The sequence below is a fragment of the Stegodyphus dumicola genome, chromosome 2, assembly GCF_044657685.1.
Source record: "Stegodyphus dumicola isolate Sdum_Otavi_A_Nest chromosome 2, ASM4465768v1".
NCBI classification, from domain to species: Eukaryota; Metazoa; Arthropoda; class Arachnida; order Araneae; family Eresidae; genus Stegodyphus; species Stegodyphus dumicola.
This window is the reverse complement of record NC_140769.1, coordinates 12,717,954-12,744,252: the sequence shown is the minus strand read 5'-3', so window position 1 is coordinate 12,744,252 and position 26,299 is coordinate 12,717,954. Positions and strand designations below refer to the sequence as shown.

Genomic DNA, 26,299 nt, shown 5'->3' with positions numbered 1-26,299 from the left:
TACTTCAATACTCTAAATTCACTGGTCAAACCATTACTATGTAGTATTTTGTAATATAAACTTAATTTGTGATAAAACAAAAAATTCCAGTCTCAAATTTAATGTTTATTTAGGATTTTCATCCGTAGAGAACCCGTTGCATTCTTAGTCGCCAAGCTCGTGGTTCATCGATGATGAGCCGAGCCATAAACGTGGGTTTGGTACTTTTCCGTTTCGCCGGCGCAAATCTCGCCAAGCAGACTTTATTGGCGACAACATACAGTATGCACATAAAAAATATTAAAAAAGAATGTTAGTTCAAAGAATTCTTTTTTTTGAAGGCATAAACATTTTAATATCGCTTACAATTTTATAAAAAGCCAATAAATGAAGGCAATAAATTTGCAAAAAGACATTAAATTAAGAATTTACTATGGTTCAACATCCTGATTCGCCGGTTCATATCACGTGACCCCAAGCGATCTCATCTCACGTAAACTACTCTACAAAAATCTAATGCTCTCAGTAATTATCTACATTAATTTGAAGTTAAATCTTAATTTGGAACACAAGTTTAAATGCAAGAAATAATTCAGTTCGTACGAATAACTTACTCAGAAATTATGTAAAAATGCAGTACTTTACTTCGCTAATGCATTCTCATTAGAGTCGAGGAATTTAACCTTTGACTTTACCTTTTCTATATTTTCGGCTTCGGGCAAGCGCTGTGATTGCATCCTAACTAACTTAATTACCGAAAATGGCCTTAGACATAAAACTGAACTATCTGATAAAAATTCTATGTAATTATATGCCAGTAATGAAAGAAACAATCAATCTGATAAGAAAAAGCTGCGACTTGTTTTGAAAATGAGCCGTAAAAGGTTACCAGCGAGAATATTCCGTTTGGCATTATTGGCGACTTTATCGCTTGCGCCGGCAAAACGGAAAAGTACTGTGGTTTTTAGTGCATGTAAATTCAAGTTAGCAGATAAAACAATATATTAAGCATATGGTAGTAAAAATTCACAGATAATATGCATGTAGATGTAAAACTAAACGGTTAAACGTGATATATGAAAATAAATTTGTCTTAAATTGCAGTTAACACAGAAAACAATATATTCCTTACACCAGTAGTGGTTGACTAATTTTGATGACCATGGTGATGCATCAAACTATTCTGTCATCATAGATAATCAATAATATTTTTTTATTTCAATTTAATCACCTATTTATGTCACACCTGCCATCCTCTGAAAGGTTATTGTTAGAAAAGCATTAACAATATATTATCTTGTTAAAATTTTACGCCATAAAAATTGATTTATTCTCATAATTTTAGATGACAATAACCAATAATAAAAATAAAAGCATTACTTAATTATTTAAAATGCACATGCACGTTTTTGCGGTCTATGAAAACAAATTATTTTAGACTTTGGAAACCTCATGGTTTTTAGAGCTGTTAATAATTAAGAACACAACGTGAACAGCCGTGTTACAAATTAGCATTCACCCCTCCTTTCATCCCGAACCGAGAACCGGCATCTATCTACGAAAATATTTCTATCTATTCGTTGTTAAAAAATTCAGAAAAAATAATAATAAATAAGAGAGAAGAATAATATAAATCTGCTAATGGGAAGCACTTTCGCAAAGGATCCGTTAAATGTAAACATCGCCAAAATGGCGATAAACGTTCAAAGCAGGTAACCCGGCGAATTGGCAAACTGGTTTGCTTTTAGAAAGAGAATATTTGCCGTGTGTTCCGGGCTTCGTTTTGCCGCTTGCTAGCGGTGCGTCAGTACCGGGTTAGGTGGTGAAAATCGCCAGAGGTGTGGGAGGGGGAGGTTAATATAACGGCTTTTTAGAATAGTATGGCTGTGTTCCTACGTAATTTTTAAAAGACTTTAAACACGTAGAACCACAGGGCTCCTAAAATATTATGATTAACATGGGTTAAGTTTAAATTAAATTTTTATTTTTATTACTGTTATTTTTACCTAAAATAATAAGAATTAAATCAGTTTCCATGCTTAAAAATTTGATATATTTTTAATGCATTTTTAAAAATTACTTTTCAGAGGATGCTAGGTGTTTATATACAATAGATGATTAGAATGAAAAAAAAAATATTGGTTCTCTAAGATGACAAAATACTTTTATGTATTCCCAGGGTCATCAAAGTTAGTAAACCACTGCTTTGAGTAATTAATCAAAGTTTGAATGAATCTTGAAAGATAACAAGATGTATAATGCTTATTCTAGTTTTATTTACAATGCTACTTTAAAGGATTTGAATATTATTGAAGATACTTGGCATTGTCAAATTTATTATGAAAAAGACAGTTGTTTCAAAATAAGATATTTTAAGCTATCAGCAAGTAAATTCAAAAAACAACTTTGAAAAATTGCTTGTGTAAAATGAATGTTTTAAATGTATTATTTAGTAATGAATCCATTAATCTATTAAATGTACAGTAGCACTAATTTTTTAACATAATTTTGAGAATATCGACAAGCAAAGCATGTAATGAAAAAGACACTTTTTACTAAAAATATTAGTATTCTGTATGAATGACAGAGAATATATGTAATGAATACCATGGCCAAATACCTATATAAAGAAAAAGAAACAAACACACACACACACAAAGGTAGTATTCTCTACCTCGACACTCGCAAAAGTAATCCTGCTATGCAACACTATGCTAGTTAATTTAATGCTATGCTAGTTAATTTCTGATTACATGATATTGCAAGCATTTTCTTCAGATTTTTCCTACAACTGATATTGAATACTGGTAGTTTGATCTGGTTTCATATCATAGTTAAAGGGCTGGCTGCATGGTTGATTTTTCTAGTTTTCCTCATATGTAATGCAAATACAAGCCAGTTTCCCTTAGAAAGTTGTTCAAAACGGTATCTTTCTTCAGGTCCATAGCCAGTATTCATTGCCATAACCTAAACTGCCTAAACTTTCCTTCAGATTCTACATTTACATGATGTATCTGTTGTAAGCAGGACAATGACCATTCCGCCTCTATTAGCGTAGCAGGAGTGTATTTAAAAAATGTCAGAATAATTGGATTCATAACAAAATCAACCATGTTTTAATCTTGAAAACTTTATAAATTTTCCCGATTTTCTTACGTCATGGGTTTCACTAACAAGATATTCATACTTTTGTTCAAGTTCGTAAGCAGTTGAGCAATACAATTCTGAATACTGGTAGTTTGACCCAAGTTTGAATCTTCAGTATTCAGTATCTTGATTCATTAAACTTTGATTGATTTCAAGATTCATTAAACTTTGATTAATTTTGATTGGCCATCACACTGTCATGCCCCCTAAAGTTATTACTGCTTGGCATAATAACAATCTCACTTCACCATGTTACCCACTTTGTCAAAATTAATATATCAGCTGCAGTGTCTCCAAAGACTTTCACTATAAAACAGATTTAAAAAGATCTTTCTTAGAATACAAATAGGCTTGTCAACGTCTGGCAACAATTCATGAACTTTTCACGCAAAGCATTTATGCCTCATTTCAGATACAACATTTTGAGAAGTGTTTCATCTACCCTTTTCAGTATGGCTGCATCATTGAGAAGAAAATGATGTTGTCATGTTTGATTTCATTAGGCCTGATGCAGAATAAAAACTGGAACTGCTGATTTTTCCTACATCTGTTATAAGAAGAAATTATTTCAATGATATCCTAGAGTACATATTAATTTGTCAACAGCGTTGGTTATTTCATAAATGGAAATGAGAATATTGCTTTTTCCATTCTCACTTTGGATATTCTAAATTGCACTAATGTACACAGCACTGAATTATGTCCATTTTAAGGAAAATTTGCGGAACATCATTCCTTATACGTTTCTAAACATCTTACAAGAAATGGACTTTCTTACAAGATTTAGATGATGAAAATATATTTAGTATCATCAGTCTGAATTCGAAAAACAGTGCGACTCTTCAGAAGACATTCCTTGTGATCAAAGTGACTATTTTAGAGGAAAAAATAACACAACAAAATGGAAGAAAAAACCCTTTCGAATTCAAAGATGCATGGCGTCCCATAATATAAAAAAATTGCCTGGCAATACACATTATCTAAAGATGTGGCTTCACCCATTGATGCATGGAAGCTAATATTTGATGACACAATGATTGAAATGATTGTGAAATGCTCTAATATTTATGTAAAAAATAGTTCGGGAAATTTTAAAGAGTTGCAAAACCTATGGAGAAAGAAGTGTTTCTTGCTTATGTAAATCCCATTCTCATTATCTATCCTCCCATGTAAATGTTAGAAAATAATGGGTGACTGATGGAATAGGATTGAATATTTTTTGTAAAACAATGAACTGTAAGTGTTTTCTTTTCATTTGTGCCTTATGATTTGATGATGTCGGAACACGGAATGGCAGAAGAAAGGGTGATAAATTAGCTCCAATAAGAGTTTTGTTTGAAAATTTTGTCAAGAATTGTCAGAAATTATATCATGTAGGGGAATACATAACTTTGTACGAAAAGCTAGAACCTTTTCAAAGACGATGCTACTTTCTTAAGTATATGCCTAAGAAACCTGTAAGATATGGTATAAAGATATTTACTGGGGTTGATTTTAGAACCTTCTATACTTTCAACATAGAAATTTAGGTTTAATCCTATTATCCAGTGCACACGGGATTTGGCTACTTTTGGCGACTTTATGATGAGCAGTAAAAACGTGACATATACGATGAGTAGTAATCAGGTCATTCAAAGAATATATATGGTTATACATAGTATATACTATATATATAGATGTTCTTTGGATCATTTTTATGATGAGCAGTAAAAACGCGACATATACGATGAGTAGTAAACAGGTCATTCAAAGAATATATATGGTTATACATAGTATATACTATATATATTGTGTATATACTATGTATATACACACATAGTATATAGTGTATAGTATATATATATATATAGAGAGAGAGAGAGACGTTCTTTGGATCATTTTTGGTGTTGACGATAATTTTCAAAATCGCGCCGAGGCTGCACCGTATACTAGGATTTTACCAAATTTACTCAGGTCAGTAGCCAGATGGGCCATACAAGAAAGTCAACAGTTCTTGTGAAAAAGCAAAGCGCATCCTAACTCCATTATACAATTCAGGAAGAATGTTACCACAGACAGTTGGTATACCAGTTTATAAATTGACCAATTTCTTACAGGAAAATAAAATTTCTATCGTTGGAACAATATGCAGGGATGAGAAGATTATCCCACCTGAATTTGTGTCGAATAAGAATAGAGAACAGCATTCAACCCTCTTCGGGTTTCAAAAGGATATAATGCTACTTTCTTATATGGCTAAAAAGAACAAATGTGTCAACTATGCACAATGATGACCATACTGATGAAAGCACGGGAGATTTGAAAAAATCTGAAATAATTATGTTTTATAACATGACAAAAGTTTATTGAGATTATGGCAAAGTACACTAGGGCTATCTGCTTAAAGGGAGGGATGCCTTCGTGGAGGACTTTCTAAGGGAAACTGTCTTGTATACACATTACTTCTTGAGCCTAATTGATTAGAAAATTAATTATATAACTCATTGTCCATGTAATAATTCTGCATAATTTGGATTATAATTGCATTCAAAAATAAAAAACACAAATTTCTCATAGAAATAAATTATTCCTACTCATATGACGAAAACTAAGTACTTTTATTTATTTGTCATTAAATTTAAAAGTAACCTTATTTCTAAGCAATTTTATATAATAAATGGGTTGATCTTTACATTACGGTAACTGGTAGTTTGGCGACATTTTGGAGGCGATAAAGGTTACTACCTGGGACTTTGGTAATAATGTGAGCAGTACTGAGTTCCGATTACGCATTATTTTGTGTGGGGGAAATGCGAGATCATGGGATGTCATGTGATATTAATGGACGAATTACGGTTCTTTAATCAGAAAAGGGGGGAAATCGGGAAAAAATCTGGAAATTTTGTATTTGGCTTTATTCTGTGTTGTGTGAAATAGTGTTTGTGAATTTTTGGATCCCATGGCCGTAAGTAAAGTGAATTCGAAATGGGTATTTAGTGGTATTGAAAAGGATAGTAAGAAATGTTTTTTAAGGTTGTGTGAGAGAGAAATAAACATGTTTTATTATGTTATTTATTTTACCTGGTATCTTGCTTTGAAAGATAAGTATGATTTTAAAGATTCTGAAAGAGAATGAAGAAAAGTGTATCCGCCACGTATTGAAGATTCTGAAGGAGATTAGGTAAGTTAGTATTTTTAATTATTTTTATGCATTGTTGGAAATGTAAGGTGGAAAGGAATTTGGTATTATTGGGAAAATTGTTATTAGCAATGATTTAGTTTAAACTAATTAGGATTGTAAGGTAATTTTTATTAATTGAATGTATGTGCTCATGTATATTTTAAGTGGTGTTTTTGAATTTAATTATATTTTAATGAAATGATAATTATTTTGTGAATTTTATACTTGTAGGAATTTGGTGTATGTTTAAGTTGAAATAAATGTGCATGGAAATAATTTAAATATTTGATAATAAATATTTGTAATGCTTCATGTATGAATTCGTTGGTGACGTGTATAATGTAATAGATGATTTAGAGGTAAAAGTTTTTGGATATTTTATTTATTTTGTATGTGGAAATGTTCATATTTGTAAAGGGTAAATACTTTTTCGCGATCATGTAATTTCATATATGTTCTTTTTACCGGGTTTAAAGATTGAGAAAATTGTCATGTATTTTCGTGAAATTTTTTTAATTTATGAGATAAAAGCAGTGTACATGGATATAGTGAAGAGTGTGCGCAATGCCATTTTTGTGCAATTCTGGGATGTTTTTTTAAGTAAAAATAAGTCGACGTGTACATGGTTCAGTGATATTTTAATGAAATGATAGTTATTTTGTGAATTTTATGCTTGTAGGAATTTGGTTTACGTTTAAGTTGAAATAAACGTGCATGGAAATAATTTAAATATTTGATACTAAATATTTGTAATGCTTCATGTATGAATTCGTTGGTGACGTGTATAATGTAATAGATGATTTAGAGGTAAAAGTTTTTGGATATTTTATTTATTTTATATGTGGAAATGTTCATATTTGTAAAGGGTAAATACTTTTTCGCGATCAGGTAATTTCATATATGTTCTTTTTACCGGGTTTAAAGATTGAGAAAATTGTCATGTATTTTCGTGAAATTTTTCGAATTTATGAGAAAAAAGCAGTGTACATGGATATAGTGAAGAGTGTGCGCAATGCCATTTTTGTGCAATTCTGGGATGTTTTTTTAAATAAAAATAAGTCGGCGTGTACATGGTTTATGTGTATGTGTTATTTTGAAAAACGCGTAAGGTGTATGGTATTGTGCACTTTTTCTGAATTTTGCAGTGAATATTTGTCATGATTAAGCAGTTTTGTTTGATAAAATTTCTAGCATAAGTGTAATTCGGCTAGTAGATTGTTGGAAGAAGTGTTCAGTAGATAAGAAGAAAAGAAACATGTCTTTACTTCGTGAAGACAAAATGGCGGCGGGGAAAAAAAAATAGAGGGTTGCTGTAGGGGAGTTGGTCGCCAAATTTTCGCCAAAATATCGCCAAGTTACCGTAATGTAAAGATCAACCAATAAATGTTATAATTATTATAGAATGCATTATTTTACATTATTACATTTGTACGTCGCTTAATTGCGACGCGCGTTACATAATAATACAGCGCGCGTCCTCCCTGGTTAACTACACACCGCTAAACGTCATGGTTAACCTATTTATTTTACTTCTATATGATATATATCTTTCAACAAAATAAACACAAGAGGATTGGTTGCAAACTTCGAACAAGCCAATAGGATAAATCCGATGGGTTACCAAGTTTGAACTATTATCGCCAAAGTTGGCGATGTTTACATTTACCGGATTCCCTGCGGAAGTGCTTCCCTTATTTAATACTGTGTTCACTTATTTTCACTTCTTAGTAATGATTTTCTCTTCTAGCATCCCATGCACGGATCGAAATCGTATTCGCATTTATTTTTGAAATAAAATTAAAGCAACTTTCACTATATTTTGAAAATTGATCAGTAAAACGGAAGCTACATAAATTACTGTTGAAATAAATTTAATTGCTTATTAACTTCGAGTAGACGGAAAATTATTGTTGGTAATACTTACAGAAAAGGCAGTTCAAATGTCTGGAGCAGCTAGAAGGTAAACGTACTTAGACTGCAAGAAAATAAAACCGGCAAAAATTTGGACGACTCCAACTGAGACGAAGACAGCAGCTGTTGCTAAGCTGCTGCACGATCTCGGACAAATATGGGGCATATTAAACAGTTACAATAATTAGATAAAAGCCAATATAATAAATGTCCGTGAAATTTTTAAGAAAGCACGGATTCTTGTACATCTGTCACGCTAAATATCCATAAGTATTCCAAAGAAAGTCTTCAGTATGCTGTTGCCATTATGAAAAAGCTTAATTAAATATCATTCAATCCCTTATTTCCAATCGAGGCTGTTTTGTAAGCAAGTCATCTCTGTTTACCAGAAATTATTTTTTTTCTCGTACAAAATACAGACGATACAAAACAAAATGCAAGCGTTACAAAATGCTCCACGCAGTTTTAGCTTTGCGTGAGGTATTTGTTTGAATTTCTTGTAATTAGAAAAACTAGATAGTTTTGGTAGTTAGATACTAAGTTGGTAATAACGAAATTAAATAGATTTCTAGTAATTATAGTCGCTCAAATATTTTTCTAATATATTACTTTTTTTTTTAATTTAAGCTTTGGTTGTTATAAAATAAATATCATGAATGGCCGAACACTTGCTTCGAAGCCTTCATCTACAAAAGTGGTTAGAATTATTGTAAAATTTCTTATGTGGAATGAAATATGGTGCTACTTTGGTAGACGGCTGCACGGATTTTGGCGATTTTTGACGATATTTCTTTTGGCGAGCTATACGACTTATGGTAAACCCATTGCTGGATAAGTTATTTATGGTAACCGATACTTTGTTGTCATTTTATTAAAAAAATAATGCGTTTTATTATGCATAAATTCCGTGTTTTAAATATTATTTATGGCTTCTAAATATTAAAAATCAGTTTAATTTTGCATTTTTATTTGAAATAAAAATTTTATTTTGTTTCATGCAGTTTTATGTTGTGGATGATGTAATCATTGACGTCACCTAACTTTAAAAATAATTACTTTTAATATCTATAAATTTAATGTAATGTTTAAACATTATTTATGGCTGTTAAATATTAAAATACAATTTAATTTTGCATTTTTTAAATCATTTTATTATCTATGATTATTTAAATAATTTTAATTCTAGGCGTGATGTAATCAGCCCTCTGATTGGTTATAAACACGGAGTATTAACTCCGTGGTTATAGAATATTTGTGCATTAACGAGCTGTAATAAGCTCCCTGATTGGCTACTGAACATTTGTGCATTACCACGCCATTTTAAAATTTAATTTTCATATATTCGAATTCCTTCAAAGATGAATGTTGTTATTGGTAAGTACCAGTTATTGGTATGGGAATCAAAAAATTATTATCCTTTGTACTTCAGGGAGGGGCGGTTAAAGGATCTTCGAAATCTTAAAAACAATACCTATAACTGTAGGTTTTTTTTTTCCAAATTTTTTTGTTATTTTTAATTTTTATGATCCATTAATTTGGCTCTAAATTGCTTTACCTATTTATAATTTTTTTATTTTTTTATTCTTGCCCTTGATATTACATTTTTCAAATTTTTTTCATTGATATCTAAATTATGATTCCGATTTTTTTGTGATACTTATCAATAAACGACAGGTTAAATGACTAAAAAAAATTTAAGTACATGTTTTTCTGTTATTTTATAATTGTATGCTTCAATTTTTGTTAAAAATTAATGCACAATTTTCAAAAATTGCTGAGATAATTATTCTCACATATGTGTTAATGTTAATTATATTCTATATAGCGTATTTTAAAGTATTTGAATTTAATAATATTCTAATTCTTTTAAATGTTGGTATGATGATTTTTATTTCGATATTCAATTTCACTTAATCTGCATTTATGGTTGCATTTATGGCTTTCCCTACCGTTACCTTGAATTATTCGTTTTTCATTTTCATGAAAGCAATTTTCGAATTTTTCTTGGAGAAAACTTCCTCTTTAATAATAGCATAATCACGTAAATCAGTCAAGTCGCTAATGCCAGATATATTTTAAGTATTCGGTTTATGTGGAAATATGATTGTTATTTTTCAGTTTCTCCTTAATTTCGTCCGAAGAACTTAACGGTTCTACGGACTGCTTCTCCCTCACACTGAACTTGACGTACACAATTCTTGGCATCATACAGCCCAAACTCTTCAATAAAAATTTGAATAAAGTCATTGTTTTCAATATCGGTTCTAAACTTCTTCCAAGCATATTTTTATAGAAGTTATCCCCTAGCTTATTCATGAGGTATTTAGTTATATACTGGTATAATCTTTCGTCGTGAAACCTTTATGGTCAAAATGGGCTGCTGTCTTTAGAAAACTGGTACTGATATAAGACTTTCTAAATAATCACCTAAAAATCTAACTGCAATTTTAGGAAATTTATCATAAGCCTCTGTAGATAACTCTATTTCAAAATAATGTTTCACGATTGTACTGCTTTCTAAGTTATGCCACCGCATAAAATTGGGCATTGTTTCAGGCACAATTTTTTGGTCACCACGTAGGGATCGCCGGTGCTTCAGAGCAGGGTACGGAGAAACTTGTTTAGGGCGACTCCATCTTACTTCCTACCTCCATGGGTATAATTCAGTGCTAAGCCATACAAATTCTTTGTACTACTTTAAACTTCATGCGTGTATTTGGATAGCATAACTACATAAAGTGTTTTTCTCTTTTTAGTGTTTTCATTAACTTCATTTATCTTGCACTAGTATCGTATATGAACTTATTGCTGATTCATCACTGACTATTATTGTGTGTTACTTCATGGCTCCGCACAGAATTCAGTGAATCAAAAGAAGTAACCTTCACGTACATATCATTTTTTTATGCTTGATGATTTATCAACACCAGCTTCGGTGTCAGTTTCAGAATTTGAAAACATTTTTTCAGTCTGGTAAGATGCAAATTTATGATTTTCAATTTGCCGATCTCCTGTGAGGTCTTTTGAATGTATAATGTGTGTTTTAATATTCGTGGAAGTTCATATTTCGTGAATATGAATAGCTTATTGTTAATATTCTGCCTGAAAAGACAATGTCGAATTCAGTATTTTCTGACATTATAAAACAGGTAGACATGTGTACTCCAAAAGAATTTGGTTGTGTGGGTCGTGCACTGCATTTAGGGTTTTTCTACCGTTACGTTGAATTATTCGTTTTTCATTTTTATGAAAGCAATTTTTCTTGAAGAAGACTTGTTTTTTAATAATAGCATATTCACGTAAATCAGTCAAATCGCTAATGCGAGATATATTTTAAGTATTCGGTTTATATGAAAATATGATTGTTATTTTTTAGTTTCTCCTTAATTTCGTCCGAAGAACTTAACGGTTCTACAGACTGCTTCTCCCTCACACTGAACTTGACGTACATAATTCTTGGCATTATACAGCCCAAACTGTTCATTAAAAATTTGAATAAAGTCATTGGTTTTAATATCGGTTCTAACTGTGTTCCAAGCATTATTTTTATAGAAATTATCCTTTCCTTTCAGAAAATACCCCTTTAATGTCAGATATAATTTAGAGTTTCAAATACGGTTTCCTGTTCAGCGAGACAATTTAACGACACTTGTTCCTGGAGGTGGTTCTTTACCATATGTAATTTCAGTCGAAGGACTTGACGTTCATTTCCAGCGGTTTTTTCTTCAGAACAAAATTCGCGATCAGAAGACACTAACAATGTTATTCTTTTTGAAAATATCCGTTCAACGTCCTATATTATTCCAGTCCAGAGATTAGTGTTTCATTTACGGTTTTTTCCTCAGAAGCCAATTTAACAAGATATGTTTCTCTAGGTGTTCTTCGTCAGATATAACTTTAATCGAAAAACTTGACGTTTCATTTCCAGCAGTTTTCTCTTCAGTACAAAATTCGCTATCAGAAGATACTTTAAAAACGGTTTTCCTTTCTGAAAATAACACCTTCAACGTTAGATAAATTTTCACACGAACGATTCAATGTTTCATCTGTTCCGATTTCCTCTGCAAAAGAACATTCAGGTACGCGGTATGGGATACGTCCAAAGTATTCTTCCACGTCTGAAAAGCGTTCCGTAATGACATCCGGATGCCCTAAAGATTAGACGTAATATTTCTTGACCTTTGAATGTAAACAGAACGTCACAGAAACATACAAACAATTTTTGGTATCTGAAGAAGAGAAGAAAAGCAGCATCCTGCACTACTTATTTTCCTAGTAGCATTACCTTCTACTTCCGATGTATGGCTTAACCATGAGGTATTGAGTATATACTGGTATAATCTTTTGTCGTGAAAACCTTTATGGTGAAAATGGGCTGCTATCTTTAGGAAACTGATACTGATATAAGACTTTCTAAATACTCACCTAAAAATCTAACTGGAATTTTAGACAATTTATCATAAGCCTCTGCAGATAACATTGTTTCAAAATAATGTTTCACGATTGCACTGCTTTCTAAGTTATGCCAGCGCATGAAATTGGGCGTTGTTTCAGGCACAGTTTTCTTGTATTTCGTATGCATTGTCTGCGTAGAGGCAGTAACAGAGCAGGTTTTCAAAGAAATATTACATTCGAAATATCTCCATATCCTTGTTATCGGTCATTATAAACAAAATATGTTTAAACAGTACAATAAACTTAACAAAAACGTAATTATAATCCTTTTATAACAAACAAATTGAGAAATTAGTTATCTGTCATTTGTTCTCTAAGCAAGGCTTTCGTGTTAACGTTACAAGTGCTACATGATTAGAAAACTAAAATCTTCGGCGGGACTCGAACCAGGAAATCACGAATACGTGCCGAGTTGCCTACCGTTACACCGTGAAGGCATGCTGGAAAGAGGGAGCAAATACCTTATAGCTGTCTATCAGAAAATTCGTGTAATTAAGTTGTCGAATTTCTGTAGTCTAAATACAGATTTATTCATATGCAAAAGGCAGACAGTTATAATTCTTCGTTCATTTATTCCACAAATATTATATTTCCAAAAATTTGATTTTACGAGAAAATAGAAAACGACTTTTCGAAACTTTTAAATAGCGAATGTTTCTTCTCCCCTTACACTGAATTGGTAATCAGTGTTGACCACTGAGTCATATTTCTTTCAATTTATATCATTCAGATCCAGATTAAAATCCAGATCGCTAAATCCATCGTTTATTCACAGCACCGTTGCTCCTTCTTGACGAGTGGGACCTAATTTTCAACTTTTCGTAATTTGACCATTTGCTGATTGAGCAATTTCTGTTTCTTGATCAGGTGAAACGATTTCTGAACTTTGAGTTTGTGGTAACTGAGGGTAAAAGACATCACTTATCTTTTGATTCAGTACATAACTTTTGTCCTGCTGGAGCTATTACTGGACTTTCCCTAATTTCATAAGTTGTTGATTGGAAAATTGCTGTTTGTTGAATTATATCCGAGCTTTTTGCATCTGGTGAACAAGATATTCTCCCATCATCATGGTCTATTGATTTAGTAACTGTTTCTTCTTCAGGTGAATGTGCTGCTTAACTTCAGCTGAATAAATTGGCTACAGGCTTGACTTCAGCGGCCACTGATTATGCAGTTGCAGAACGTTAAAGGAAACTTAGCTATGAGTAACTACCTTCGTCGTCTCCAGGTTCTTGGTGTAGCAGAGCATCTGGTGAGATTTTCGCAAGTAAAGAAATTCGCCTAATATCTGGATGAATTGCTGATTAAGTAGCTGATACCATTTCTGAGATTTTAATATGTGATGAACAAGGGTGGATGGCATAATCATCGCGAGTAGTTTCAGATTTTTTTTTTTGAAAAACGGAGCCATTTCGGAATTTTCCTTAATGTAATGAACCCATTTTTCTAATACCCTTTGCTTCAGTAGTCGTTTCTTCTTCAGACGAAACTACTGCTAAACTTACCGTCTGATAAAGTTGTAGTTGCGAATAGGTGAACACCAGGTTGAGTCGCTGTTATGCTTTCGCTATGTAATGTATGGTGATCCACAACTTCATGGTTTTCTGGCTTGTGTTTCTTGACAAGATAATGGATTGAGCACCTGCTTCTCCTTCACCAGATGGAACCATTTTTTAGCTTTGTCTTCTTGATAAATAGGCTCGGCTCCCATCATCATACCTGTTTTTTGTTCAGATGATGGCACTGCTAAACTTAGGCTAAACTAATTACCTTCATCCTTACTTCAGCAGATGATGGTTGTGCATCAGCCATTTTCTGATCAGTCGAAGTAAGTGCTGAAATCCGGGTGCCTGATAAATATCCAAATTTTCAGTTTCAATAGACCGCTTCGATAAGCCCAAGCTGTTGTGCAAAAAGCTAGCAAAATATTGCTCGAGACACATGACAGAACACGGACAATACTGAATTTCGCTTAAAAGGACAATAACGAATTTAAAAATGGTTGATGCGCATATAAGTTACTAAAGTTTCCATAAAGATAACCATTTACTTTCCGTTACCACATTCCTGACTTGAGAGACGAAGCAAAACTCTTGACATTTTTTTGTTCATTTCTTTTTCGCTTTTCTGGATCCCTTTCTTCCTTTTCCAGAATCTTTGCCTGTTTTACGCTTTGACTCTTTTTTTTTCAAGGATTCTGTCACTTCTGAAGACTTTTAACCTTTCGGCTCATCGTAAGGAACTTCAGTTTGTAATGGAGGACGTTGGAGATGACTAGATTCTAACTTTCCGACCAAGCGTGTCATTCGTGTTTCCTCATTGGCTGGAAAAAGTCCCTTCTTTTGCAGAGACAATTCCGAATTGCTAACCTGGGAAACTTCCACCTGACGCCTTACCGAAGATATCGTATTTCTTGTTCTGGTTGTGCTGGATTCAGGAAATCCTTATGTATTAGGATCTGTTAATAACTGATGGATTGCCTTGCCACTTGTAGCTGGTTTTTGAACATCTGCTGCTTCGAAACGTTTCGTCTAGAAGGAGAAGTCTTTTATGACGTTATTTTACTCTGAATCAGCAAAAGCGATTAGCACCTTTACTGCTTGAAATGCAGGTCTTAGCTTTTATAGCGAAAAATTTGGTACTTGAACATCAGTGATAATATGCTTGATAATAAATATTTTATGAGTCAACATCACTAAATACTCATTCCGACAGCTCATTCTTAAATCGTGCCTTAATTTTTATGCAAAGGGTAATCTTAAGTTTAGGATTTTAATGTCGATTTCGTCTAAATGAGTTGTTTCGCTGCTGTGAATATTTTGTAAGAAACAAGCCGGAGGTAATGGCTTAGTTTCCTTCCTCAGGCTTTCTGTGTTTCCTCAGAGGTTCGTTTACAGGCGTCTACATTTCTTTATCAAGAGTTTCATTTTAAGGCGTCTGTGTTTCATAATCAAGCGTTTGTCATCTGTTCTTAAAGTTCTTCGCTCTCAATCTTAACCTCCAGTGTCTTCTTAGAAGGGCCAGCTAGTTTTTAAACTTCAGGCTTTCTTCTGCTTTTGATAACGCTGCTTCAAGGAAATTTAGTCCATGTAGTGAGTTATTTTCAGGTAGACTGCCTGTTGAAGACACAACTTCTTTACCTTCTGCACTTTAACTACATAACGAATCCAGATCTCTAAATTCACCTTTTATTGAGTGGGCAGTTGTCGCTTCTTGACGGGTGAGACCCATTTTTGAACTTTTCGTAATTTCATCATTTGATGATTGAGCACTTTCTGTTCTTCTTCTGTTAACTTCATTACTTTTTGTTTGAGAAATTTCCGTTTGTTGAATTCTTTCCGAGCTTTTTGTATCTGATGAACAAGATTGTCTCCCATCATCATGGGCTTTCTCTAGTTCATTTTTATTCGTCAATATAAGCAAAATATATTTAAACAGTAAAATGGAAACGTGATTATAATAATTTTATACGGACCAACTTCAGAAATTTATGACCTGTCACTTGTTCCGTGTGAAAATTTTTCGGTTTAGTATTATAAGTGCTTTCTTACTCTGGTAATAAAGTCTTACGCATTATTTCTAGTACACTATCCTAATATTTCATAAGTATCGTCTGCGTTGAGGCGCTATCAGAGCAGGTTTATAAATAAAATAACACATTCAAGCCATATTGTTCGGAATATGTCCAGAAGAAAGTGAGAAATTTATTTTCTGTCACTTGATACATTCATTGATTCCATATTCAAGTCAATATTCCTCCCTTTTACAGGTATAATTATTTAACTTGGATAAGGTTGAGGTAAGATATTCCCATTGTTAATGATTCCTTTCTATTTGTAATCCTTTTGGTAGAGACACGAGCAGTTTCTAAATATCTGATTTCACATATATTTAAGTATATTTGTACGTCCATAAACTAGAGCTGATAAGCATGAGATCGTTTTATCTTATCTATGTCACAGATTTTTTGGTAAATAATTTCTTTCAATAAGGTGTGAAAATCACACTGAAACACTAACCGCTTTCAAGCTTTCTCATATCTTTAGTTTCCACTTAGAAGGAAAAAATTCTTGAATATTTTGCTTAATGTTTAGCTCTTCTACTCATAACATTCACTCATCTGCAATAAAAAAGTCATCCAAAGCAATGTAAATGAAAGTGTCATATTAGAGAAAACTAAAAGTTACAAGAGAAATGCAGTGTCCGAAAAGGTACCAATCGTATGCAACTGTTAGGGAAGCAACTGCGTCAAGAGCATGACTACAACAAGGGTTGATGACATGCTGATGACAACATTTGTGAAATATAACATCCCTAGAAGAGAAGACGAAAATTGTTATATTGTCATCTGGAGAAATAACTTTCAGCTGCACAAGATAAGATTTTGATATCTGAGCTTTCGTAGTTACTTCATATGATAAAAGTCATTAGATCAAAGTTAAAATAGAAATATGGAGTCTGAGAAGTTACCAATCATATGCTATGGTAAAGTGAGGTAGCTGTGTAGGATTCAGAACTTCATGGATCTGATCATATGGAAAAAGTTGCAGAGTACAAAGAAATTAATTAGCGACATTGCCTACTAGGAATCCGGGAGCTACGAGTAATATGGGAGCTGTTTCTGTTCGAAGGTTTCAGAATTATAAGTGCAGGGTCAGAAAAAGTACCAATCATATCCTAGCGTTAAATAAGTGGAAAACGAAAGTGTGAACTATTTGAACGGGAGGAAACTACTCGGCACATTAAGAAAGAGTAACAAACCCGAAGGTTATTGCTGAGGCGTACCTCACTTTACAAACAGTTGAGAACAAGTGCATGAATGTTTCCCTGGTAAGAAGCAAAAGATTCCATTTTTCATCAACACGGACCTAGAAGCGGAGCTCTGAGATAGGAGGTTTAAAGTTTCAGGAAAATTAATCACACTACTGATCACTACAATGGTCCCAGGGAAAGTGAAATCTAACATGTCCTTCCTACCAGTTAATGGACACAAACTCATTCATGAAAGAATCAACTACAATCCCTCACTGGGTTATTTGAAAATTCAGTCAAATTACTTTCCTTTTAAAGCCCCAAATTTGTTTTTAATGTTCTGTCGTCAGCAGATTACCAAATCACAAATAGGGAGTTGATGTGTCCTGGGGCTATGCAATCAAAATTACGACTGCGATCAGCTAGAATTGTCACACACAATACTGAACTTTGTCTTAATCTGTAATTCAATTTAAATACTTTGTTTTAAAAAATGACCCTGAAACATTAATCACTTACAATCTTTACTTCCACTTAGATTAAATGAATTCCTGGATATTTCGGCTGGCATTGAACAATTGTAGTCATTAGCTTCACTCGTCTGCCATTGAAAATTCATCCAAAAATAATGTAAATGAAAATGTTAGAATAGAATTGCAGCGTCTGAAAAGGTACCAATCATATCCAAGTTTAAGTATCAGCTGAACTATTTTATATTATGCATGGACATTTTATTATTTTTTAAAGGCGACTACGTCTGCATAAACTGTTTTGGCTCGGTTCCACTTATCTCTCGCTTAGATGGGTCTGTCACCTTATTGTTGCCATGAGCTTCAGCTAATAATTCACTTCGATGATTCTGATCACTCGAATAATTCTCTTGATTTGATGAGCCACATTCGACGAAATTGGAATTACCAGAATCACTAGATTGGAAATAATTGATTGCATAAAGTGATTTTCATAAAGGTCTTCGCTTCTAGTGTTCGAATCACTTCTTGCGTGTTTTAAATGACTGCTACCAGTTTTAGGTACTAACTCATTTTGAAATGCGGTTCCTTGAATTGATGAGTCGTATGTTAGAAAATTAAACCTATTATTTTTGTATCTTCCACCTAAACCTGTTTGTTGCAAGTAGTGCTTAAATTTAGGCTAAACTATTTACCTTTTGACCTTACTTCTGCCCTTACTGCACACCTCAGACACCGGATTGGCAGTGTGCACACTGCGGAAGTGTGAAAGAAGCCTTGGCAGCGCCAACACTGGCTCGGCCCCTTCTTCCCGATATGTTTTTCAAATTTGATTTCAATTCCAAACATGGTTGTCTCTTCGAAAATATCATATACGTTGAGTGATGGATTTAGTTGAATTAAGAATAAAGGCATAGGATAACGGGATCTGCGCCTACGGAGTTGAGTGACACTGATTATTGAATATCCCAATAATTGCAGTTCTGATTTTATTTTTTCTGCTTTTGCTGTATTAGGCAGGCCGCGCAGGATAGCCTTTACGGGCCGATCTTGTTTTAAGTTGAAAGATTTATACTCGGCGTCCTGATTAGTGAGAATTTGGGCTACCGAGCGATAATCTGCTTCATTCTGCATTTCTATGCGTAAAAACTTTCCTTTCATTCTACATATTGCCGTAGGCACAGTTGCTTGTACAAGTGAAGTTAGAAATTCAAAATCCTTAGGTTCTACAAAGAAAAAAAGAATTTTTCTCTTGGTTTTGTTAGAGCTTTCAGTAGGGGGGAGGGTACAGTCACGGGATTGCTCCTCTGGTTCTTCATTCTCCCTCTGAGGGGGGGATAGCTGCAGGTTGGGTGGGAGGCAGTTCCTCCTCTAGTCTTTCACTCCAAAATGGCGGTAGGGTATTATTCTGAACCTGTTTTTCAGGGGAAATTGGCGCTCCTCGTGAAACAAGGGGCTTCAGTTAGTGTTGAATAAGGAAATCTTGGAGATCCGTATTTTCCAGTTTTTGTTTTTGAAATTGTTGCTCCCATGTTTCTGTTCAAACAATGTAAGTACAAACACTGGGGGCGATGCGCTGTACGCATATACTGAATCATAACGTTGTTCATCGGATAATCCGCAAGCAACATGTAGTAAAAATCAGGATAGCAAAGGTTTTTTTTTTTTTTCCTTCACTTTCGCGCTTGTGAAGTGAAGGTAACATTAAATATATATAAATACACATATGAGCTAGAGATGCCTCACATGAGATTCTTCTAGCTTAGTCAAGAAATGACTGCTCTTTTCGGAAAATGCAAAAGCTTAGACTATCATTAAAAACAATTTTTGGTGTCTCAACAAGAGAAGAAAGGCACCATCTTTCACTACTTATTTTCCTAGTAGCTTTACCTTCTACTTCCGAGTTATGAATTTTAAATTTTAGAGTTGGTAGATGGTAGTTAGCTATTTTGGACCTTGGTTTCACTGATTTCGAACGAATATAAATGCGGAAAACCAGAATTGCAGAGTGTAAAATTGTATCACTTGGTATGCAATGTTACATTATTGATACCAGAAACATCCAAAGCAGTGATGTGACTACCAGTTCTCTTTTACGTACATCTGTGTATGGAATGTAGTTAGAATAGTGTGGAGTGTGAAACTAGTCTGTTTTTAATTCTCTTCTTTTCGTTCTATTCCTGAAGTTCCTCTGAATGCAGCCTACACGTAACGGTGAATTAGTATGTGTTTTAGATCTGCTTCGTAGGCGGCTCTTCTGATTTTGCGTGGATATATACCGATTTACATTTTGGCTGGAAAAGAACGTGCTAATAATATTTAATATAATAATAAAGCTAAGATTATGCTATTAAATACAGACAATGGCACTGTTAATTGCTTCGCTGATGCTTTCTCTGCTAAATTTACTGAGCTAGGTAATGCATTAGATTCTCACCCGAATTTATGAAAGAAATTGAACTGGTATATATGCTTTCCGAATATATAAGGTAATACTGTTTTACCAGACGGTTCTAAATTAAATGGCCATGTTAAGGCACCTAATTGCGCCTTTTCACGCGGCACATTAAATATGCTAGGTGCAAGAGCCTAAAATAAAGGGGGCGGACACATTAGGAAATACGAAAAGTTTTAGTGGCGCTAGTAAAGAATTAAGATGCAATAGAAGCAAGAATACGCATAAATATACAATAAGCAGTAACTATAGATTCAATGCAGAAGATCCAATAGAAAACAGATTACATGTTATAAATATTCACGATAGCAATAGGTCTGTTTAAATTGTGACAGTATAATTGTAGTGACAGTTATAGAAATGCGACGTTAAATTCTTGGTGGTTGCGGCTAATGCGTAAGTACCAAGGAGTTGTTAGAGGTACTTGACAAAAAGGTGACTGTCTCGGGTTTATCCGTCCCCTTCCTTTAAAATTATAAATTTGGTCATTTTAAAAAAATATGTTAAAAGAGTACAACAGTAACGTAATTATTTTCCTTTTACGCTGAACCAAGCAATACGCAAAGCTATCGCGCTAGCATTACAAGCGTTTTCTGACTCCTATAGTAAACTCTTTGTTTTTGATTAAAATTCGCGAATAGTTACGTTTATATTTCGAAATGAGCTTAGTAAAGAAATATCATTGTTAATAATTTCACCCATCTGTGTTTCTCTTACTTCATGGCTCCAAGCAGAAGTCAGTGGATCAAGTACAGTAACCTTTGTCGAGAACTCTTTATTAATATTTTTTGTCCACTGACCCAAAAGAGGGCGTAATCAGCTTTCTCTCTCTTCACCAGTAGGGAAAAATTCCGACGGTCCCTCACGCATGTTCCTAAAACGTACTCGCCGTACCCCCTGTTGTGACAATGCTGAATCACTATTGGCTGACCGACTTGCTACGTAAAAAACGTCACTTGTTTGGTCACGTGACAAGCCGATTGCATTGATTCTGAACTGTTGTGAAAGTGTAATTTGTAGTTTGCTGTATAAGACGTAATAAATTTTGTATGCATATACAATTCTGAATTAATAATAAACCGCTAAAAGGTACAGCTGGTAAAGAATATAGGACACAAACCTTTTCAGACATAACGCTTGAAGTATTTTATTTGGACGGCATAAGATATGTTTACTAGGAAGACAAATTTCGGCAAACAAAATATATAATTATGCAAAAAAAATTTCGTTACCGGAGCATAAAATTATTTATTATTGTACTTTAGATTTTGAAATATCAGAGGTTGTGATATAATGTAAGAGAATTTTGATTTAACATTAGAGATTCAATTTTGAGGGAGTTGGAGCTTGGCATGAAGGGATTTTTTATTTATTTTTTAATAAAACAAGATTGGTTTTGTATTTTTGAAAATTTTTGACAGAAGAACAGTTTAATCTTTTAATATTTCATTGGTATGTTAATATTTTCTGGAACTAAAATTAAAAAATGGAGGACTGTTAATATTTGCAGTAATAACCGATATTCTGAAAAAGAATATTGTTTTCGATTATTTAAAAATATAGAGCAACTTCTGATGATGTCTGTCTTTAAAAAGGTACAAAAAGGCAAACTAGGACACTACTTTGTCATTGTCACAAGTAATGTATCAAAAAACATTGTTTCAGTTTTGGATGTGGGTATTCAGTTGCATACTAATTTATGTGAATCGCAGGAAAAAAATAAGCATTCAAAAACTTGAAAACGGTCATTATGGTATTTCTAGGCAAAGTTTGGCGTGGTGAATTAATAATTTCAAAAAGTTGTGTAGTGGATTTGTCATTCGGAAAGCACTTTGCAAGGTTGGAATGTGCTCAGAATATCGTGGTATGCCTTGAATAATAAGAAGAAATGCTTACCAGCAAGGGTCAGAATTCAATAGAGCCAGGATTGTTGCCTATAGAGTGTGTGGATTATCGTTCTGTGATATCGCCCGTTGCACTAGTCAACATCCAACCACTGTTAAGCGAATATGGCATGTATGGAATGCTGAGGATTATACTGAACGGCATGCAGGATCTCATTGCCGTCCCATGATTAATATCCGAAAGGACAGGCATATTGTGAGGTCAGCCCTCCAAATTTACAACCACATCACAGACCATTAGTCAGAAAACGGGCATATTTGCAGCATACCCAGTATCTGCTCGTACGGTGTGTCAACGTTTGCATCAGCATGGACAATCAGCACAGTGTCCATTACTTTAGATTTCCTTAACAATGCAGCACAGAGAAAGATGGCTACTGTGGTGTGTCCAACAACAAAGCTGGATATAGGAGGGGTACAATGTCGTCTTTTCAGACGAGTCCCGTTTCTGTGTGCATTATTCTGATGATCGTATAAGTGTCTAGAGGCTCCAAGGAGACCGCACATCGCCTGGTTGCATTCAGTATCAGCATAAGAACCCTAATGTGATGGTATAGGCAGCCACTGAGCACATGGCACACACATCTTTAGTTCGGATCGATGGTAATTTGAATGCCAGATCGGTACATTTGTGACATCTTACATCCAGGGGTTGTGCCCTATCTTTGAGGCCTGCCAAATGCAATCTTCCAACAGGATAATTCAAGACCACATGTTGCACATTGTGTTCTGACCTTTCTCGGTATGCAGTGCATTTGATTGCTGCCCTGGCCTGTACGGTCTCCAGATCTGTCACCCATTGAAAATACCTGCTCGTGGTTTGCTGAGGACTGGCCTAGCAACCCTCTCCATCTAATACGATTGATGAAGTGTGGCATGGACTTGAATCAGAATGGAATGAGATGCCGATTTCTGTCATTCAAGTGAAATTCTACTCAGTGCCTAACTGGATAAGGGCCGTTTTTAGCTGCCAGGTGGAGCAGTTGTTTCGACTGATTTCGCACCCTTGTAAACCCCCAAGCTACTTACAAATTTAATCATTTTATCTTCATGCCATACTATTTATGCACAACAAATATTTTTTTTATTTGCTTTCCTTCATGCTATAGCAATTTTAATGGCTATTAGTGTATTATTGATTAACAGTTATCTAAGAGACTTCAAGAGTAAGTACTTTACATAGTTTATAAAACTATTGCATATTTCTGTATAAAAAATTATTGATGCAGGATAGATAGCGCCTAAAGACTTCATGCAGCCATCAATGGAGTTGACAACACATTCATATTAGATGATTTTCTTTTATACTTTTCCCAATCACCAGTAGATTGCAAATAAAAAACAAAGTGACTTACAATTACAACATAGCCAAACTGTCCTGAAGTAAACATTAACAATATATACAAAGCCAAAATAATTATATTCGCATAATATGTGCATGACACTTTAATAAATATCAGAGTGTCTTGGATCAAATTAATATTTGAATATATATTAATTAGGGATATCTTTGAAGATATAATTAATAGCATCATTACAACAAGGTAAAGTATAGTAAAACCACCCACTACTAGACAGTTACAGGATTGCTATATATGTGTACAATGGTTCTCTGCTTCGAAATCAGGAACTCTCTATTTAATGGGGTATATCTGATAATGTGAAGCGTGCATTGCTGGAGGCTCGACTTACATTATCATCATGTTGGGAAAATATTTTGCATCATGACATAATTTATGTGCATGATAAGATACATAAAACTGTTTTGAGTGATATCAGCTGTAAATTTAGAAAGACACTTGGTACACTCCCTTATTAAAGTGGCTTTTCCATAGGTCTTAGGCATTGTTTAAGATTACATAAAGCAGTCAAGTTGATTCATGATGAATTACTAACTCTATCTCAGATTTTATTATACTTATGAAAGCTACAGATCGCGTTTAATAAAAAACACCAGAAATAATCACTGTCTTATTGACTAGCCATTTAGTCGCTCTCATACCATTTGCCATTGTGCATAATGATATAAAACTAATGCCTTAGTAGTATTGCTCAGTCAACATCATGATATTCATGAAATTTTCTAAGGGATAAATCAAACAAAAATGTAAGCAAAAGTCTTCTAAAAGATTATCTTCCCTAGAAAATACCAGCCAGATTTAAGACAAAAATACAGCATGTCTTCTGAGAAGAAAATAATTACTTACAAAATCATGTTTCCAACACTAATAAAGCACCTAATTATATATTAAAATTTCAAAAGATCTACACAATTAATTGATATTCAACTAAGTCTTGTATATCTATTATTTGGCTTCATAAAGTAATATGTTGTCTAAAATGAAGTAGTCATATAAAAACAATATATTTTTCTTAATGATGGTTATATAAAATTTCTTAATAGAATGGTTTTTCTGAGTAAATGAATTAGAGTTTAAAACAATAAATATAATAGTGCTATAATAAAGCTTCGTAGGACTAAGGCTGGATTTCCTGCTAATTTGTAATTTAGATTTTTTTTTCTGCTTTGTGAAACTTTTCTCTTCTTCATAACATCATGCTTTTAATGTACCTTTAAAAGCTAATTAATTAATTTTGACAAGTATTTTGTTTGAGAGATGCTCTCATGGAAGCTACTAAACGATATTTGTCTCATACCTGCTTTTCTGAATAGAAAATACATGAAAGACCAAGCCAGCCATGACCTGCCTGAGATCAGTGTACAAATGTTTTGTGTCTTTAAATATGAAGCTAGGTTAAGTGATGTATGTTTAGTAAAACTCTTAATCTTTATAATAAAATATATCATAAATATATTATACCTACATAAATATGTATCACAGAACATTTGCTTAGATACAGCTAGGATAATTTCTCTTGTTAATGTTATTTCGCACAGATTTTTTAATCAAAATTGTCTCTAAAGTAATGTGCTATAGATTTGTTTTGAGATTTAGAATGATGTCAGACAAAACTGGACAAACTTTATATTTTCCTAGATCCAAATTTTCCAACTTAATGGAAATAATGCTTATTCATCACATGAAGTAAAATTCTGAGAAGGAAAAAAAAAAACTTATGAAAGCATTTTAATGAAAAATTAATAACAAACAGCAATACCGGTTTCTAGGAAATGATGATTTAAGTGAAAGAAATATTAATTAGAAAATATGTAAACTGACGTTTAACATGTATGTTACAAAAGTGCATAAAAGATAAGTTAAGTAAAATGTGTTTCATCAAAGAGTAAAATCTTCTATTAATGATTTACTATGAATAAATTATTAGTAGTTATGTGTACATTTGAGAAAGAGTATGAAAATCATCAGTACAGCGAATATGTTCTACTGATATTATCACTTAACGCAGTTACCATTTGACTGTTAATAGACAAAAATATAAAAATTTCCTCAATTTATTTGCAGAATGAGTGTGGATGAATCTAAACAACATAGGAACATTTCTTTAGATCAGGGGTTTTCAACCATGGTATACAAAGAAGCAAAGTATTTTTAACTATTAAATTAAAAAATTAAAACCCAACATTCTGATTGAGTTTTTTTTCTAACACTTGTAAATTTATGTGATTTGAGCTTTGTTCAGGAGTGGTGGTGATATTAAAGGTTTTCAATTTTTGTTTAGATGGTACGCGTTAGTCGAAAGGTTGAGAACCGTTGCTTTAGATTAAATATTAGAAGAAAATGATAATTGCAGTTTGTCTAATTTGTAGATTTCTACAATGATTTAATATTTTGGGGGGTTAACATTAATATAAATAACTGTTGTAATCTTAAAACACTGATGGCCCTTAAAAGCATAACATTATTGAAGACGGGAGATAAAGCCATATTTATTATACAAATAAATTTTAATACGTGGTTTAACTGTACATGTGTAAGCAAATCAGTTAGACTTAAAGTACATGGTTTAAAAAACAGTTAAACTTGGAGTATACCACCTCGTACAGCCATTGCATGAAGATAAACAGATACTGGATGTACACCTAGAATATGTGAGAAAAGTAGATTTCAGTTATTACCAGTTTTCAGCTGATGTAGCCATG

General features: G+C 33.3%; 1 protein-coding gene across 1 annotated transcript in view; it reads right to left on the bottom strand.

The window, feature by feature from the left end:
• LOC118191138 (uncharacterized) overlaps positions 1-8,481 on the bottom strand; it is a 227,958-nt gene extending 219,477 nt beyond the window's left edge. Inside the window, exon 1 of the mRNA XM_085810449.1 lies at positions 8,211-8,481. The gene's annotated coding sequence lies outside the window, so the exon portion shown is untranslated. The remainder of the gene's footprint in view (positions 1-8,210) is intronic.
• Positions 8,482-26,299: the final 17,818 nt, after the last annotated feature.